Below are 15,635 nucleotides of genomic sequence, written 5' to 3'. Positions count from 1 at the left end.
TTTATGAAGCACTTACTATGTGCAAAGCACTGTTCTAAGCACTGGGGAGGTTACAAGGTGATCAGGTTGTCCCACGGGGGACTCACAGTCTTAATCCCCATTTTTACAGGTGAGGTAACTGAGGCCCAGAGAAGAATAATAATAATAATGGCATTTATTAAGCGCTTACTATGTGCAAAGCACTGTTCTAAGCACTGGGGAGGTTACAAGGTGATCGGGTTGTCCCACGGGGGGCTCACAGTCTTAATCCCCATTTTTACAGGTGAGGTAACTGAGGCCCAGAGAATAATAATAATAATAATAATAATAATGGCATTTATTAAGCGCTTACTATGTGCAAAGCACTGTTCTAAGCACTGGGGAGGTTACAAGGTGATCGGGTTGTCCCACGGGGGGCTCACAGTCTTCATCCCCATTTTTACAGATGAGGGAACTGAGGCCCAGAGAAGTGAAGTGACTTGCCCAAAGTCACCCAGCTGACAATTGGCGGAGCCGGGATTGGAACCCATGACCTCTGACTCTAAAGCCCGGGCTCTTTCCACTGAGCCACACTGCTTCTCGTCGACACATCTCTCCCAGAACGCCCCACCTCCATCTGCAATCGTTCTGGTAATGTAGCCATAGGGTTTTCTTGGATAAAATACAGAAATGGTTTCCCATTGTCGCCTTCCGCGCCATAGACTCGCGTCTCCTCCCTCGACTCTCTTCCGTGCCGCTGCCGTCCAGCACAGGTGAGTTTTGACTTGCAGCCGATTGCCTTCCGGAATGGGAATGGGATGGGGATGCCTCTGCTGGACTCTCCTTCCTGTAGCCAAGACTTGTAGAGTACCGGGAACTCTATCTGCGATCCCGAGAAGGGTCTAAACGCCTGGGAGAGGACAGTACAACAGAGTCGGTATCAAGAAGTTTACAGTCTAGTAGCGGTGTTAGTCGCAGCAAGAAGAAGAGAAGGAGGGGGAATGATATTTATTGAGGGTGGATCATGGTGGCAGGAGTTTGGCCAGAGAGGAAGGCGCGGATCTGGGCAGTGCCTTGGGAGAAGCCCAGGTTTTAACCGCCGGTTGGACATTAGAGATGGGAGATCCTTGGGAGAGGAAGGGGAGACCAGGATTGAATGTCTGGGATGAAGCTTTGTCTGCAAGAACGGAAAGGGTGGGGGCAGGTGAGGGTTCAGGAGGGAAGATGAGGAGGTCAGTTTGAGGCATGAACTGGAATTTTCAGAAGCTAAATTCCCATTTTTCCAGATGAGGTAACTGAGGCCCAGAGAAGTGAAGTGACTTGCCCAGAGTCACACAGCTGACAATTGGCAGAGCCGGGATTTGAACCCATGACCTCTGACTCTAAAGCCCGGGCTCTTTCCACTGAGCCATGCTGCTTCTCGTTGACACGTCTCTCCCAGAACGCCCCACCTCCGTCTGCAGTCTTTCTGGTAATGTAGCCGTAGAGTTTTCTATGGATTTTCTAGGAATTTTCCAGGAATCTAGAGAAGCAGTGTGGCTCAGTGGAAAGAGCATGCGACTGGGAGTCAGAGGTCGTGGGTTCTAATCCCACCTCCGCCACTTGTCTGCTGAGTGACTTTGGGCAAGTCGCTTCACTTCCCTGTGCCTCAGTTACCTCATCCGTAAAATGGGGGGTGAAGACTGTGAGCCCCACGTGGGACAACCTGATTACCTTGTATCTCCCCTGGTGCTTAGAACAGTGCTTGGCACATAGTAAGCGCTTAACAAATATCATCATCATCATCAATCGTATTTATTGAGCGCTTACTCTGTGCAGAGCACTGTACGAAGCGCTTGGGAAATACAAATAATCGTCATTATTACTATTATTTTTATTATTTAGCCGGTGGTGCTGGCAGGACGGTCAAGAAGCAGCGTGGCCTGATGGGACAAGCTTGGGCCCGGGAGTCCGAAGACCTGGGTGCTAATCCAGATCTGCCACTTGCCTGCTGTGTGACATTTTGTTGAAGTCACTTCACTTTTCCGACCCTCAATTTCCTCATTTTAAAAGTGGGAATTAACATCATAAACCCTATAGAGAAGCAGCGTGGCTCAGTGGAAAGAGCCCGGGCTTTGGGGTCAGAGGTCACGGGTTCAAATCCCGGCTCCGCCAACTGTCAGCTGTGTGACTTTGGGCAAGTCACTTAACTTCTCTGTGCCTCAGTTATCTGTAAAATGGGGCTTAAGACTGGGAGCCCCCCGTGGGAGAACCTGATCACCTTGTAACCTCCCCAGCGCTCAGGACAGAGCTTTGCACATAGTAAGCGCTTAATAAATGCCATTATTATTATTGTGTGGGGCAGGGACTATGTCCGACCTGATTTTCTTGTGTCTGTGTCATTGCTTTTTTTTTTTAATGATATTTGTTAAGCAATTAATATGTGCCAGATGCTGTATTATGTGTTGGGTTAGAAACAATAGCAGGAGGAGATAGAAAAAAATCAGGACGGACCCGATTTGGCACAAAGTAAGTCCTTAACAAACATCACCATTATTATCATTATTGCCATTATTATTTTTAGACTGTGAGCCCACTGTTGGGTAGGGACTGTCTCTATATGTTGCCAAGTTGTACTTCCCAAGCGCTTAGTACAGTGCTCTGCACACAGTAAGCGCTCAATAAATACGATTGATTGCAAAACACTGTTCACATGGTAAGCGCATTTGTTATAATAATAATAATGATAATGGCATTTGTTAAGCGCTTACTATGTGCAAAGCACCTTACCTCCTTCCCTTCCCCACAGCACCTGTATATATGTATATATGTTTGTACGTATTTATTACTCTATTTATTTTACCTGTACATATCTATTCTATTTATTTTATTTTGTTAGAATGTTTGGTTTTGTTCTCTGTCTCCCCCTTTTAGACTGTGAGCCCACTGTTGGGTAGGGACTGTCTCTATATGTTGCCCACTTGTACTTCCCAAGCGCTTAGTACAGTGCTCTGCACACAGTAAGCACTCAATAAATACGATTGATTGCAAAACACTGTTCACATGGTAAGCGCATTTGTTATAATAATAATAATGATGATGGCATTTGTTAAGCGCTTACTATGTGCAAAGCACCTTACCTCCTTCCCTTCCCCACAGCACCTGTATATATGTTTGTACATATTTATTACTCTATTTATTTATTTTACCTGTACATATCTATTCTATTTATTTTATTTTGTTAGTATGTTTGGTTTTGTTCTCTGTCTCCCCCTTTTAGACTGTGAGCCCACTGTTGGGTAGGGACTGTCTCTATATGTTGCCCACTTGTACTTCCCAAGCGCTTAGTACAGTGCTCTGCACACAGTAAGCGCTCAATAAATACGATTGATTGCAAAACACTGTTCACATAGCACATTTGTTATAATAATAATAATGATGATGGCATTTGTTAAGCGCTTACTATGTGCAAAGCACCTTACCTCCTTCCCTTCCCCACAGCACCTGTATATATGTATATATGTTTGTACATATTTATTACTCTATTTATTTTACCTGTACATATCTATTCTATTTATTTTATTTTGTTAGTATGTTTGGTTTTGTTCTCTGTCTCCCCCTTTTAGACTGTGAGCCCACTGTTGGGTAGGGACTGTCTCTATATGTTGCCCACTTGTACTTCCCAAGCGCTTAGTACAGTGCTCTGCACACAGTAAGCACTCAATAAATACGATTGATTGATTGATTGATTATCAGTCAGGCAGTGGTAATTATTGAGCGCTCGCTGTGTGCAGAGCACTGTACTGAGTACTTGGAAGAGCACAATATACCAGAGTTGGTAGACATATTTCCTGCCCACAGAGGAGCTTCCAGTCTAAAGGAGGAGGTTCCAGTCAAGAGGTTGATAGGAGATCATCATCATCAATCGCATTTATTGAGCGCTTACTATGTGCAGAGCACTGTACTAAGCGCTTGGGAAGTACAAATTGGCAACATAAGGAGATGTTCAGGAGGCAGGCGATGTGGAATTGCAAGAGTGGGGCGGGGAAGGTGGATTTTGAAATTGGAGGTACAGAGGCCGCAGATGAAGCTAGGAGGGTGGGGAAACCCACCCAGAGCTGGCGGGGGAACAGCCAACATCATCATCCTCATCAATCGTATTTATTGAGCGCTTACTGTGTGCAGAGCACTGTACTAAGCGCTTGGGAAGTACAAGTTGGCAGCATATAGAGACAGTCCCGACCCAACAGTGGGCTCACAGGGCAGGACACCCAGAGCGGCCACACATCAGGGGCGCGAGGCGGAGAAGGATGCGGGAAACGAAACCGAGAAGGAGAGGCCGGAGGAGAAACGGTGGCTTAGTGCTGGGCCGGCAAAACCGAGGCCTGACGGGATTTGGACGGGGAGAGAGTGGCCGGGGGAGGTCGAGGCAGTGGAGTCCGAGGTGGTTAGGTTTGGGGAGGCCGCCGGTGACCGGAGGGGTGGCCGGCCAGGCTGCTGAGGTTGGAGGGGAGCATCCTTCGAGTCGGGGTCCGGCCGGCGGCGACGATTGAATATATATATACAAGTATATGCACCTGTATATATGTATATATGCTTGTACATGTTTATTACTCTTATTTTGCTTGTCCATATCTATTCTATTTATTTTATTTTGTTAGTATGTTTGGTTTTGTTCTCTGTCTCCCCCTTTTAGACGGTGAGCCCACTGTTGGGTCGGGACCGTCTCTAGATGTTGCCAACTTGGACTTCCCAAGCGCTTAGTACGGTGCTCTGCACACAGTAAGCGCTCAATAAATACGATTGATGATGATGATTGCATCCGGCTTCGGGACCGCGGGCGGGACCGAGAGCAGGGAGATGGGAACAGGATGCGAATTCAGCCAGACAGGGGAGACTTGGGTGGGCTGGAAGGCGGACGGGGGAGAACAGCCGTCAGAGGCTGGGAGGTTGGAAAGGGCAGTCCGGGGCCGGGGGGTACGGAAACAGTACACGGGCCATGACAGTTTCTAGGAGCGGGGCGGATTCAGAGGTACAGGCTGAAGGGTGGGAATAATAATAATAATAATAATGACATGTCAATACTCTTCATGGTTTAGGATGGACCCTCCAACACACCTGTCTACTTGTTGTCTGTCTCCCCCTTCTAGACTGTGAGCCCGGTGTTGGGTAGGGACCGTCTCTATGTTGCCAATTTGCACTTCCTAAGCGCTTAGTCCAGTGCTCTGCACACAGTAATAATAATAATAATAATGACAGCATTTGTTAAGCGCTTACTATGTGCAAAGCACTGTTCTAAGCGCGGGGGAGGATACAAGGTGATCAGGTTGTCCCACGTGGGGCTCCCAGTCTTAATCATCATCAACATCACCATCAATCGTATTTATTGAGCGCTTACTGCGTGCAGAGCACTGGACTAAGCGCTTGGGAAGGACAAATTGGCAACATATAGAGACAGTCCCTACCCAACAGTGGGCTCACAGTCTAAAAGGGGGAGACAGAGAACCCCCATTTTACAGATGAGGGAACTGAGGCCCAGAGAAGTTAAGCGACTTGCCCAACTGGAATTTGAACCCGTGACCTCTGACTCCCAAGCCCGGGCTCTTTCCACTGCGCCACGCTGCTTCTCTAGAGAGAAGCGTTCATTCGGTCGTATTTATTGAGCACTTACGGTGTGCAGAGCACTGTACTAAGCGCTTGGGAAGTCCAAGTCGGCAACAGATAGACGGTCCCCACCCGACAACGGGCTCACAGTCTAGAAGGGGGAGACAGACAACAGAACAAAACATTCAATCGTATTGAGCGCTTACGGTGTGCAGAGCACTGTACTAAGCGCTTGGGAAGTCCAAGTTGGCAACAGATCATCATCATCATCATCATCATCATCAATCGTATTGAGTGCTTACTATGTGCAGAGCACTGTACTAAGCGCTTGGGAAGTACAAATTGGCAACATCTAGAGACAGTCCCTACCCAACAGTGGGCTCACAGTCTAAAAGGGGGAGACAGAGAACAAAACCAAACATACTAACAAAATAAAATAAATAGAATAGATATGTACAAGTAAAATAAATAAATAAATAGAGTAATAAATATGTACAAACACATATACATATATACAGGTGCTGTGGGGAAGGGAAGGAGGTAAGATGGGGGGATGGAGAGGGGGACGAGGGGGAGAGGAAGGAAGGGGCTCAGATCGAGACGGCCCCTACCCAACAACGGGCTCACAGTCTAGAACATGCCGACGGATGTCCAAATCGTCGGAACAAATAGACTTCAAGCTATAGGCGCGTCATTAACAAAATAAATAGAGTAGTAAATATGGACAAGTAAAATAAATAGAGTAATAAATCTGTACAAATATATATACAGGTGCTGGGGGGAGGGGAGAGCAGGCAAGTGGGCCCCTCTGGAGAAGCGGCCGGAGACCTGAAAAAAAAATCCAAGAGGAAGAGGGGACGCAGACACTGTGGAAGGTCACCGCGGGGGATTTTTTAGAGAAGCAGCGTGGCTCAGTGGAAAGAGCCCGGGCTTTGGAGTCAGAGGTCAGGGGTTCAAATCCCGGCTCCGCTGGGTGACTTTGGGCAAGTCACTTAACCTCTCTGGGCCTCAGTGACCTCATCTGGAAAATGGGGATTAAGACTGTGAGCCCCACGTGGGACAACTTGATCGCCTTGTATCCCCCCAGCGCTTAGAACAGTGCTTTGCGCATAATAAGCGCTTAACAAATACCATCATTATTCATCAATCGTATTTATTGAGCGCTTACTATGTGCAGAGCACTGTACTATTATTTTATTATTATTTATTATTATTTTAGTTTTACCAAGGGAGGAGTTGGCGAGGTGTGGTCAGAGGTGAGAGAGGAATGAGCTCAGCGCAGTGCTCTGAACAGAGCCGATGTTAGAGCCTCAGTTCCCTCATCTGTAAAATGGGGATTAAAACGGCGAGCCCCCCCCGAGACGACCTGATCACCTCGTAACCTCCCCAGCACTTAGAACAGTGCCTTGCACATAGTAAGCGCTTAACAACTACCATCATTATTATTATCCTGTTCAGTTTTCACTTGGTCCGCCCCTCATCCGGTATGGAGAGGGCGTTGAATGCCTGGAAGTTTGTAGAGCTATGTGCTGAGCGCCTGCTGTACGCAGAACTCTGGCCAGCAGTGTGCAGAGTGCTGTGCTGGGCATCTACTATGTGCAGAGGGCTGTGCTAGGTGTCTGCTGTGTGTAAAGCGCTGTGCTGAGCACCTTCAGTAGTTGCATAGATGTGCTGGGCACTGGCTGTATTCAGATTCATTCATTCAGTCATATTTATTGAGTGCTTACTGTGTGCAAAGCACTGTATTAAGCGCTTGGGAAGTCCAAGCGGCAACATAGAGACGGTTCCCTACCCAACAACGGGCTTACAGTCTAGAAGGGGGAGACAGACAACAAAACATTTGTGCCGGGCGCCTGCAGTGTGGCGAGTGCTGTTCTGGGAGTCTTTTGAGTACAGAGCACTGTACTGGACACCTGCTGGGTGCAGAGCGCTGGACCGGTCACTTGCGGACCATACGAAAGAAGGAAAAGTCACGGTCCCTGCCCTCGAGGAGCTCCAATCCAAAGGAGGAGTGTAAAGCCGAAGTAGAAGAAACCCTCTTACTTGTCTAGTAACGGTAGTGGTGGTAGTATTTATTAAGCACTTACTGTAGCCAGAGCGCTGTACTAAGCGCTGGGAGAGACTGCATAGCGCGGGAACTAGACACGGTCGATATCCCTTTGGGGGGGCTCACATAAAATAATAAACCAACATATAAACTCATAAAATAATAATGAATAATAGTGGTATTTGTTAGACACTTTCTATGTGCACTTCTAGACTGTGAGCCCACTGTTGGGTAGGGACCGTCTCTATATGTTGCCAACTTGGACTTCCCAAGCGCTTAGTACAGTGCTCTGCACACAGTAAGCGCTCAATAAATACAATTGATTGATGTGCAGTGTGGCTCAGTGGAAAGAGCACGGGCTTTGGAGTCAGCGGTCATGGGTTCAAATTCTGGCTCCGCCAATTGTCAGCTGTGTGACTTTGGGCAAGTCACTTCACTTCTCTGTGCCTCAGTTCCCTCATCTGTAAAATGGGGATTAAGACTGTGAGCCCCCCATGGGACAACCTGATCACCTTGTACCTCCCCAGTGCTTAGAACAGTGCTTTGCTCATAGTAAGCGCCATTATTCAATCAATCAATCAATCGTATTTATTGAGCGCTTACTGTGTGCAGAGCACTGTACTAAGCGCTTGGGAAGTACAAGTTGGCAACATATAGAGACGGTCCCTACCCAACAGTGGGCTCACAGTCTATAATTATTATTATTATTATTATGTGGAAACACTTTACTAAGTGCTAGATAATCAGGTCCCACGTGGGGCTCGCAGTCCAAGTAGGAGGAAGAACAGGTACCGAATCCCCATTTTGCGGAAAAAGGAACCGAGGCGCAAAGAAGTGATGTGACTTGGCCAAGGGTCACACAGCGGGCAAGTGGCGGAGCAGGAATTAGAACCCAGGTCCTCTGACCCCCAGGGCTGAGCTCTTTCCACTAGGTCACACAGCCCCAAGTGCTTAAGGGATGCAGAAGCGAGGTTGAATAGGGAGGTGAGATGAGAGAAGCAGCGTGGCTCAGTGGAAAGAGCCCGGGCTTGGGAGTCAGAGGTCGTGGGTTCAAATCCCGGCTCTGCCACTTGTCAGTTGGGTGACTTTGGGCAAATCACGTAACTTTTCTGGGCCTCAGTTACCTCATCTGGCAAAGGGGGATTAAGAATGTGAGCCCCACGTGGGACAACCTGATAACCTTGTATCTATCCCAGCGCTTAGAACAGTGCTCGGCACATAGTAAGCGCTTAACAAATACCATTATTATTACTGTTATTATGAGAGGTTAGTCAGGTGTTTGCACCGTAAACACTTTGTGGGCAGGGAATGTGGCTACCGACTCTTGTATTGGACCCCTCCGAGAGCCTAGTACAGAGTTCTGCACTCAGTAATAATAATAGTAATAATAATGGCATTAATTAAGTGCTTACCGTGTGCAAAGCATTGTTATAAGTGCTGGGGAGGTTACAAGGTGATCAGGTTGTCGCACGAGGGGCTCACAGTCTTCATCCCCATTTTCCAGACGAGGTAACTGAGGCCCAGAGAAGTGAAGTGGCTTACCCAAAGTCCCACACCTGACAGTTGGCGGAGCTGGGATTTGAACCCCTGACCTCTGACTCCAAAGCCCGGGCTCTTTCCACTGCAGCCCCGCTGCTTCCCCGGTAAATAGTAAGCGCTCAATAAATAGCATTTATTGATGATTGGTTGATTGATTGAGATGATTGATTCTTAGAGATGGGATGTGTCGTCGCGCAAATGATACCACGTGTCTCCTCCCCTTGGCCCGTGGTTTCCCCTTCTAGACTGTGAGCCCACTGTTGGGTAGGGACCGTCCCTATATGTTAACTATTTGTACTTCCCAAGCGCTTAGTACAGTGCTCTGCACACAGTAAGCGCTCAATAAATACGATTGAATGAATGAATGAATGAATGAATGGTGTCGGGGGTCCCAGAAGGCCCCGGGCCCGGCGCGTTCAGCATTGCCATCTAGCGGCCGCGCACCGCCATCTAGGGGCCGCGCTGGCGCCATCTAGCGGCCGCGCACCGCCATCTAGCGGCCGCTCCAGCGCCATCTAGCGGCCGCTCTGGCTCCATCTAGCGGCCGCGCCAACGCCATCTAGCGGCCACGCACTGCCATCTAGCGGCCGCTCCAGCGCCATCTAGCGGCCGCTCCAGCGCCATCTAGCGGCCTCGCCAATGCCATCTAGCGGCCACGCACTGCCATCTAGCGGCCGCTCCAGCGCCATCTAGCGGCCGCTCCGGCGCCATCTAGCGGCCGCGCCAACGCCATCTAGCGGCCACGAACCGCCATCTAGCGGCCGCGCACCGCCATCTAGCGGCCGCGCACCGCCATCTAGCGGCCGCGCACTGCCATCTAGCGGCCGCTCTGGCGCCATCTAGCGGCCGCGCACCGCCATCTAGCGGCCTCTCCAGCGCCATCTAGCGGCCGCGCCGGCCCCATCTAGCGGCCGCGCACCGCCATCTAGCGGCCGCTCCGGCGCCATCTAGCGGCCGCGCCAGCGCCATCTAGCGGCCGCGCACTGCCATCTAGCGGCCGCGCACTGCCATCTAGCGGCCGCGCACTGCCATCTAGCGGCCGCTCTGGCGCCATCTAGCGGCCGCGCCGGCCCCATCTAGCGGCCGCGCCAGCGCCATCTAGCGGCCACCCACTGCCATCTAGCGGCGGCTCCAGCGCCATCTAGCGGCCGCGCACCGCCATCTAGCGGCCGCGCACCGCCATCTAGCGGCCGCACCAGCGCCCTGCAATCCGCGGGCCCCGGGGCGGTCGATTATCCGAACGAATAGGGGTGATTCAGTCAATCGTATTTATTGAGCGCTTATTGTTTGCAGAGCACTGTACTAAGCGCTTGGGATAGAGTCAGGTTCATTCATCCCTTCATTCATTCAGTCGTATTTATTGAGCGCTTAGAGAAGCAGCGTGGCTCAGGGGAAAGAGCCCGGGCTTTTGGAGTCAGAGGTCAGGGGTTCGAATTCCGGCTCCGCCACTTCAATCAATCAATCAATCGTATTTATTGAGCGCTTACTGTGTGCAGAGCACTGTACTAAGCGCTTGGGGAGTACAAGTTGGCAACATATAGAGACAGTCCCTACCCAACAGTGGGCTCACAGTCTAAAAGGGGGAGACGGAGAACAAAACCAAACATACTAACAAAATAAGATAAATAGAACAGATATGTACAAGTAAAATAAATAAATAGAGTAATAAATATGTACAAACATATATACATATATACAGGTGCTGTGGGGAAGGGAAGAAGGTAAGATAGGGGGATGGAGAGGGGGACGAGGAGGAGAGACTGACACTTGTGAGCTGTGTGACCTTGGGCAAGTCACGTAACTTCCCTGAGCCTCAGTGACCTCATCTGGAAAATGGGGATGGAGACTGTGAGCCCCACGTGGGACAACCTGATCACCTTGTATCCTCCCCAGCGCTTAGAACAGTGCTTTGCACATAGTAAGCGCTTAATAAGTGCCGTCATATTATTATTATTATTTCGGAGTCAGAGGTCATGGGTTCGAATCCCGGCTCTGCCACATGTTTGCTGTGTGGCCTTGGGCAAGTCACGTAACTTCTCTGAGCCTCAGTGACCTCATCTGTAAAATCGGGATTAAGACTGTGAGTCATACGTGGGACAATTTAATCACCATATATCCTCCCCAGGGCTTAGAACAGTACTTTGCACATAGTAAGCGCTTAACAAATTCCATTATTATTATTATTATTATTATTATTATTGTGTGCAGAGCACTGGACTAAGCGCTTGGGAAGTACAAATTGGCAACATAGAGACAGTCCCTACCCAACACCGGGCTCACAGGCAGGCAACAACACAAAACAAGTAGACAGGTGTGTTGGAGGGTCCATCCTAAACCTTGAAGAGTATTGACTGCCCTTATGATCGTTATCAATACTATTTTTGGCTTTGGATAATAATAATAATAATAATAATAATGGCATTGATTAAGCACTTACTATGTGCAAAACACTGTTCTAAGCACTGGGGAGGTTACAAGGTGATCAGGTTGTCCCACAGGCGGCTCACAGTCTTAATCCGCCTCTATATGTTGCCAACTTGTACTCCCCAAGCGCTTAGTCCAGTGCTCTGCACACAGTAAGCGCTCAATAAATACGATTGAATGAATGAATGGCTGAATCCCCATTTTACAGTTAAGGTAACTGAGGCACAGAGAAGTTGTGACTTGCCCAAAGTCACACAGCTGACAATTGGTGGAGCCGGGATTGGAACCCATGACCTCCGACTCCAAAGCCCGGGCTCTTTCCACTGGGCCACGCTGCTTCTCTAGATTAGAGATTCTCTGGATTAGAACCCAGGTCCTCTAATTCCTAGGCTGGTGCTCCTTCCAGTATGCCATGCTGCTTCAATAATAAGTCACTTCACTTCTCTGTGCCTCAGTTCCCTCATCTGTAAAATGGGGATTAAAACTGTGAGCTCCCCCGTGGGACAAACTGATCACCTTGTAACCTCCCCAGGGTTTAGGACAGTGCTTTGCACACAGTAAGCACTTAACATTTGTCAGCTGTGTGACTTTAGGCAAGTCACTTCTCTGGGCCTCAGTTCCCTCATCTGTCAAATGGGGATGAAGACTGTGAGCCCCCCGTGGGACAACCTGATCACCTTGTAATGTCCCCAGCGCTTAGAACAGCGCTTTGCACATAGTAAGCACTTAATAAATGTCATTATTATTATTGGTCATGGGTTCAAATCCCAGGTCTGCCAACTGTCAGCTGTGTGACTTTGGGCAAGTGACTTCTCTGTGCCTCAGTTCCCTCAACTGTAAAATGGGGATGAAGACTGTTAGCCCCCCCATGGCCCAACCAGATCGCCTTGTAACCTCCCCAGCGCTTAGAACAGCGCTTTGCACATAGTAAGCGCTTAATCAATGCCATCTGTAAAATGGGGATGAAGACTGTGAGCCCTCCGTGGGCCAACCGGATCACCTTGTAACCTCCCCAGTGCTTTGCACATAGTAAGTGCTTAATAAATGACATTATTATTATTATTATTATTATTAACAAATACCATCATCATTAAGAAGCAGCGTGGCTCAGTGGAAAGAGCCCGGGCTTTGGAGTCAGAGGTCATGGGTTCAAATCCCGGCTCCGCCACTTGTCAGCTGTGTGACTTTGGGCAAGTCACTTGACTTCTCTGGGCCTCAGTTACCTCATCTGCAAAACGGGGATTAAGATTGTGAGCCCCCCATGGGACAACCTGATCACCTTGTAACTTCCCCAGTGCTTAGAACAGTGCTTTGCACATAGTAAGGGCTTAATAAATGCTATTAGTAGTAGTAGTAGTAGTAGTAGTAGTAAGCGCTTAATAATTGCTGCTATTATTATTAAGATTGTGAGTCCCCCATGGGACAACCTGATCACCTTGTAACTTCCTCAGCGCTTAGAACAGTGCTTTGCACATAGTAAGCGCTTAATAAATACTATTATTAGTAGTAGTAGTAGAAGTGCTTAATAAATGCCGCTATTATTATTATTATTATTAATAACAAATACCATCATGAGAAGCAGCATGGCTCAGTGGAAAGAGCAGGGGCTTTGGAGTCAGAGGTCATGGGTTCAAACCCCGGCCCTGCCAATTGTCAGCTGTGTGACTTTGGGCAAGTCACATCAATCAATCAATCAATCAATCAATCAATCGTATTTATTGAGCGCTTACTGTGTGCAGAGCACTGTACTAAGCGCTTGGGAAGTACAAGTTGGCAACATATAGAGACAGTCCCTACCCAGCAGTGGGCTCACAGTCTAGAAGGGGGAGCCAGAGAACAAAACCAAACATACTAACAAAATAAAATAAATAGAATAGATATGTACAAGTAAAATAAATAAACAGAGCAATAAATATGTACAAACATATATACATATATATACAGGTGCTGTGGGGAAAGGAAGGAGGTAACTTCACTTCTCTGGGCCTCAGTTCCCTCATCTGTAAAATGGGGATTAAGACAGTGAGACCCCCATGGGACAACCTGATCACCTTGTAACCTCCCCAGCGCTTAGAACAGTGCTTTGCACATAGCAAGCGCTTAATAAACGCTATTATTATTATTAATCAATCAATCAACCGTATTCATTGAGCGCTTACTGTGTGCAGAGGACTGTACTAAGCACTTGGGAAGTACAAGTCGGCAACACATAGAGACAGTCCCTACCCAACAGCGGGCTCACAGTCTAGAAGGCGGAGACAGAGAACAAAACCAAACATACTAACAAAATAAGATAAATAGAATAGATATGTACAAGTAAAATAAATGGAGTAATAAATATGTACAAACATATACGTATATACAGGTGCTGTGGGGAAGGGAAGGAGGAAAGATGGGAGAGATGGAGAGGGGGACGAGGGGGAGAGGAAGGAAGGGGCTCAGTCTGGGAAGGCCTCCTGGAGGAGGTGAGCTCTCAGTAGGGCCTTGAAGGGAGGAAGAGAGCTAGCTTGGCGAATTGGCAGAGGGAGGGCATTCATCCCCGTTTTACAGATGAGGGCCCAGAGAAGTTAAGTGGCTTGCCCAAGGTCACACAGCACAGGAGCGGCGGAGCCGGGAGTAGAACCCACGACCCCTGACTCCCGACCCCGGGCTCTTTCCACTGAGCCGCGCTGCTTCTCTATGCTGGGGTATTCCTGGGAGCAGAGCCCCGTTCGGGGAGCAGAACACCGTCCTGGGGGCCGAACATTGCACTGTGAGTAGAGCATGGGCTGTGAGTGATAATAATAATAATAATAATAATAATAATGATGGCATTTATTAAGCGCTTACTATGTGCAAAGCACTGTTCTAAGCGCTGAGGAGGTTACTGTACCGGGGGTAGAGCACTGTACTTTGGGCCCGTGGCAGACAAGCAGGAGAATCTTACCCCCATCTTACCTCCTTCCCCCCCATCTTACCTCCTTCCCTTCCCCACAGCACCTGTATATATGTATATATGTTTGTACAGATTTATTACTCTATTTATTTTACTTGTACATATCTATTCTATTTATTTTATTTTGTTAGTATGTTTGGTTTTGTACTCCGTCTCCCCCTTTTAGACTGTGAGCCCACTGTTGGGTAGGGACTGTCTCTACATGTTGCCAACTTGCACTTCCCAAGCGTTTAGTCCAGTGCTCTGCACCCAGTAAGCGCTCAATAAATACGATTGATGATGATGATTTATTTTATTTTGTTAGTATGTTTGGTTTTGTTCTCTGTCTCCCCCTTTTAGACTGTGAGCCCACTGTTGGGTAGGGACTGTCTCTAGATGTTGCCAACTTGTACTTCCCAAGCGCTTAGTACAGTGCTCTGCACACAGTAAGCGCTCAATAAATACGACTGATGATGACTCCAGGCCCCGGGGGAGGACGTGGGCCGAGGGTCGATGGCGGGACAGGCGAGAACGAGGCACGGTGAGGAGATTAGATTACTACTATTAGTAGTAGTAGCAGTAATAGTAGTAAGCGCTTAATAAATGCCACTATTATTATTATTATTAAGATTGTGAGCCCCCCAAGGGACACCCTGATCACCATGTAACTTCCTCAGAGCTTAGAACAGTGCTTTTCACATAGTAAGCGCTTAATAAATACTAGTAGTAGTAAGCGCTTAATAAATGCCGCTGTTGTTATTATTATTAATTATAACAAATGCCATCACATATTTATTACTCTATTTATTTATTTATTCATTTATTTCACTTGTACATTTCTATCCTATTTATTTTATCTTGTTGGTATGTTTGGTTCTGTGCTCTGTCTCCCCCTTTTAGACCGTGAGCCCACCGTTGGGTAGGGACTGTCTCTATGTGTTGCCAATTTGTACTTCCCAAGCGCTTAGTACAGTGCTCTGCACACAGTAAGCGCTCAATAAATACGATTGATTGATTGATTGATCATTATTCTCATTCAATTGGGTAGGGACTGTCTCTATGTGTTGCCAATTTGTACTTCCCAAGCGCTTAGTACAGTGCTCTGCACATAGTAAGCGCTCAATAAATACGATTGATTGATTGATTCAAGGCGACCCGGTGTCCCGGGGC

The sequence above is a fragment of the Tachyglossus aculeatus genome, chromosome 21 (genome assembly GCF_015852505.1).
Source record: "Tachyglossus aculeatus isolate mTacAcu1 chromosome 21, mTacAcu1.pri, whole genome shotgun sequence".
Taxonomy (NCBI): domain Eukaryota; kingdom Metazoa; phylum Chordata; class Mammalia; order Monotremata; family Tachyglossidae; genus Tachyglossus; species Tachyglossus aculeatus.
This window is presented reverse-complemented; position numbering follows the sequence as displayed.